The sequence below is a fragment of the Physeter macrocephalus genome, chromosome 3 (assembly GCF_002837175.3).
Source record: "Physeter macrocephalus isolate SW-GA chromosome 3, ASM283717v5, whole genome shotgun sequence".
Classification (NCBI taxonomy): domain Eukaryota; kingdom Metazoa; phylum Chordata; class Mammalia; order Artiodactyla; family Physeteridae; genus Physeter; species Physeter macrocephalus.
In genome coordinates this window covers 17,870,694-17,875,530 of record NC_041216.1, presented here as the reverse complement: position 1 = coordinate 17,875,530, position 4,837 = coordinate 17,870,694, and positions in this window count along the sequence as shown.

Here is a 4,837-nt window from a genome sequence, read left to right as displayed (position 1 = left end):
CCGTGCAGCAGGCACCGTGGAATTGCAGAAATCAAGAGGGAACGAAATGGGGTGACAGGCCTCCACGGTCACTCCACCACCCCTTCTCTTCTGGACCTGGAGGCTGGTGGATTCTGACCTAGGCAGACAGCCCCCTCCTTTGGCTGCTTCTTCCTGGCATCCAGAAAGTGAGGCTCAATCCTGTAGAGTTAGTTACTTGGTTGGGGGGCTGGGGGTGAGGGTCGTGGTGACAAACCCAGCGAGGAACTATGCAGTTCTGACACCTGGGGGGCTCCACTCTGGGACTGTCATCTCCTTGGGCTCATCAGTGCTGACAGAGACCAGGGTCAGGCTTGGATTCTTACCCCAACATGCAGCACCAGACAGAATAGCTGAAACCCTCCCACCCCGAGCAATGAGCTCATGGGTTACAGAACAGGGAATCCAAGGAGTACACTGGCTTCAAAAGAAAAACAAACCAATTAGAGATACCACTGGAATCGGCCGTGTTCAACAGATGGACTGAGAATTTTTAAATAAGCATTAGAAATACGCCAAAGAAATAAGGAAAGATATTAGTGAAACAAAACAGAATAAGAGAGTGTTAAAGGACCCAAGCGGAAATATTCTATATGAAAAAACAGTTGAAATAACAAACATAATAGGTAGAATTAACTGCAGAATGGATACTGCAGCTGAGGAATGAAATAGGGAACTGGGATATCAGATGGAGGAATATTTCCAGAAAGAAGCCAGGAAGGATTAAGAAATCGGAAATATGAAAGAAATGGTAAAAGATCAGTTAAAAGTTAAAACAGCAGCCCCAATCTTACTCCATTAATTTGAAATGGATCATAAACCTAATTGTACAAATCTTCTTGTTTTTGATTTTTTTGGGCCGCACCACACGGCATGTGGGATCTTAGTTCCCCAGCAGTGGAAGTGGAAGCACCACGTCTTAACCCCTGGACCACCACGGAAGTCCCCATAATCCTAACTATAAAAGCCAGAACGATAAAGCCTCTAGAAGATAACATAAGCAGATATCTTTGTGATGCTGGGGTAAGGCAAGGAGTCCTAACTTCATTTAAAAAAAAAATGATAATTTGGACTTCATCAAAATTTTACATTTCTGCTCATCAAAAGATACCATTAAGAAACTGAACAGACAAGACACATAATGGGAAAGAATACGCACAATACACATAGCTCCCAAAGGACTTGTATCTAGTAAATAAAGAATTCCTAAAGTTGCCAATAAAATGATTAACAACCCCCCCACACACAATGGGCAGGAGACTTCGCCACTTCAAAATGAAAACATACGAATGACCAATAGTTCATGGTGCTCCACATCATTATCATCAGGTAAATGAAAATTAAACCCGTTTCACACCCATCAAAATGACTAAAACCAAATCAAAATGACTTGCAAAATCAAACATTGGCAGGAATGTAGAAAAATTCATGGTTATGTAATAAAGTACACTGACTTTGGAAAAGAGTTTGGCAGTTAAACCAACATACACCTATCACATGATCCAGCAATTCCACTCCTAAGTATTTGCTCAAAAGAAATGAAAATACACCCAAAGGGCTTCCCTGGTAGCACAGTGGTTGAGAATCCGCCTGCCACAACTACTGAAGCTCGGGCACCTAGAGCCCGCGCTCCGCAACAAGAGATGCCACCACAATGAGAAGCCCGCACACCACAACAAAGAGTAGCCCCTCTCGCTGCAACTGGAGAAAGCCCCTGCGCAGCAATGAAGACTCAACGCAGCCAAAAATAAATAAATAAATTTATTTTAAAAAGAAAGAAAAAACACCCAAAGAGTCATACATTAAGTGTTCATAGGAACTTTATAATACCCCCAAACTTGAAACACTCTATTTATTTAATTTTTGGTGGCATGGCATGTGGGATCTTAGTTCCCCGACCAGGGATTGAAGCCACGCCCCCTGTATTGGAAGCGCGCAGTCTTAACCACTGGACCGCCAGGGAAGTCCCTGGAAACAGTTTAAATATTCGCTAACAGATCAATGAATAAACAATGGTGGTATATTAATTCAATGGAAAACCACTTGGCTAAAAAAGGAGAGAACTATTGAGGCAACAAACATAGATGAATCTCAAAAACATTATGCTAAGTGAAAGAAGCTAGACATAGAAGAGTATCTGCTGTATGATTCCATTTACACGAAACTCTAGAAAAGATCAATCTAATCTATGGTAAAAGAAATCAGAATAATGATTGCAACTGGGGAGGGAAAATAGACTGGAAAGGGTTGTGAGGGAACTTGCTAGAGAGAGAGAAAATTTTTTTAAATCTTATTTTGGGGTTATGGTTACAAGAGGTAATGTAATTGGTCAAAATACCACATTGAATTGAACACTTAAGATCTGTGCATTTTATTGAATGAAATTATACATCAACCAAAAAAAAGAGAGAGATGGAAATATAAGCGCCAACATCTAGATATTAGGAGTCCCATGAGAGGAAAATAAATCAAAAGAAGAGATATTTGAAGAAATAATGAAGACAACCTTGGAACTGAAGAAAAATGATAGATCTCAGTTTGAAAGCATCCCAAATACATCAGACAAGATAGATAATGAAAAACCCACACTCAGAAATATTAGAGTGAATATCAGAAGACACATTCTCAAAGTCTAGAGAAAAACAGATCACTTACAAAGGAATAAGTAACAAATTGAATTGACCAAAGTACAAAAGGAAAAGAATTTGAACTGAGAATTTTATATCCAGCTAAACTGCCATTCAAATGTTAAAGGCTAAAAAAAAAACATTCAATGGCTCAGGTTTATACAAAAAGACACCGCCCCGAAAAAAAATTTTGAAGTAACTACTTCAGTAATAGAAACAAATTCCACATATGATACTAAAGATATGTGAAAGCTGAGCAAATAACTTAGTAAAGTTTAGTGTTTAAAAAGAATATCCAGATCAAAGAGAAGAACAAGACAAATATATAATATCTAAACAACTCAGAACTGTAAAACCTAGACAGTTTTAATGTGCTGTCATGGGGGCTCAAAGGCATGTCACTGAAGAGTATAAGGGTTGAAAGGGAAAAGAGAGACCAAAGGGTATAAGAAAGTGCTAATCTTTTCTTTGCAGGGAAGAGCTACAGCTAACAATTCTTTTAAAGTAATAAAATATTAAAATGAAACAGAAAAAGCATGATAAATTGAAATTTAAAAGTAGGATACACACACACACTTTTCAGGAACACGCAAACATTTTAAAAATTAATGACATACCAGACCACAAAACAAGTCTCACATTTTAAATAACAGGTCTTCACATAGTCCACATTCTCTGACCATTAAGTTTGAAGTTAGTTTTTAAAGGGACAAACAATTTTCCATACACTTAGAGATTAAAAAATCCCCAAATAACTCATAGATCAAAGAAATGTCATAGTAGAAATTACACACCACTTAGAACTGAATGATAATAAAACACTATATATCAAAAACTGCAATGCAGCAAAGAAAGGCTAAAAATTAATGAGCTAAGTTTCCAATTTAGGAAATTAGAAAAAACAGAAACTCGAAGAAAATAAAAGGAGATTACAAAGAGCAGAAATCAACAAAACAGAAAACAAAGATTAAACTGAGAAGATCAAAGCCACAAGTTGGTCCTTTAAAAAAGTCAATAAACTTGAGGCAAGATTAATTTAAAAAAAATAAACAGAGGGAGAAAGAGATAATACACAATTATTACGGAAAAGAGGAATACAATAATAAAATGCTATAAGCAACCTTACACTGATAAATATGAAAATGCAGATTACATGCATACATTTCTAAAAATACATATATAACATAGCAAGACTGACTCAATAAAAATAAGGAGGGCTTCCCTGGTGGCGCAGTGGTTGAGAATCTGCCTGCTAATGCAGGGGACACAGGTTCGAGCCCCGGTCTGGGAGGCTCCCACATGCCGCAGAGCAACTGGACCCATGAGCTGCAACTACTGAGCCTGCGCGTCTGGAGCCTGTGCTCCGCAGCAAGAGAGGCCGCGATAGTGAGAGGCCCGCGCACCGTGATGAAGAGTGGCCCCCTCTTGCCACAACTGGAGAAAGGCCTCGCACAGAAATGATGACCCAACACAGCAAAAATAAATAAGTTAATTAATAAAAAAACTCCTACCCCCAACATCTAAAAAAAAAAAGAAGAAGGAGAAGAAATAAGGAAACTAAATTTAAAAATTGAAACAGTAGTTAAAATCTTTCCACATGGGCTTCCCTGGTGGCGCGGTGGTTGAGAGTCCGCCTACCGATGCAGAGGACACGGGTTCGTGCCCCGGTCCGGGAAGATCCCACATGCCGCGGAGCGGCTGGGCCCGTGAGCCATGGCCGCTGGGCCTGCACGTCCGGAACCTGTGCTCTTCAACGGGAGAGGCCACAGCAATGAGAGGCCCGCGTAAAAGCAAAAAAAAAAAAAAAAAAAAAATCTTTCCACAAAGAAAACAGGCCAAGGTGATTTTACAGGTGAGTTCTATCAGACTTCAAGAAGCAAATTATCTCAATTTTACCCAGACTTTTCCAGAAAACAGTAAAAGAGAAAATATTACCATCTACTTCTATGAGGCCATTATTATTGCAATACCAAAGCCAGAAAAGCACAACATAAAAAATGAAAATTACAGACCCATTTTATTCATGAAAACTGATAAAATAATTCTAAACAAGATATAAGAGAATAACCAATATACAAGTTAGACTTATCTTAGGACTGCAAGGATGGTTTAATATTAGAAGATCAAATATGTAATTAACTACATTAATACATTAAAGGAGAAAAACCATATAATCATCTCAAGATACTTTT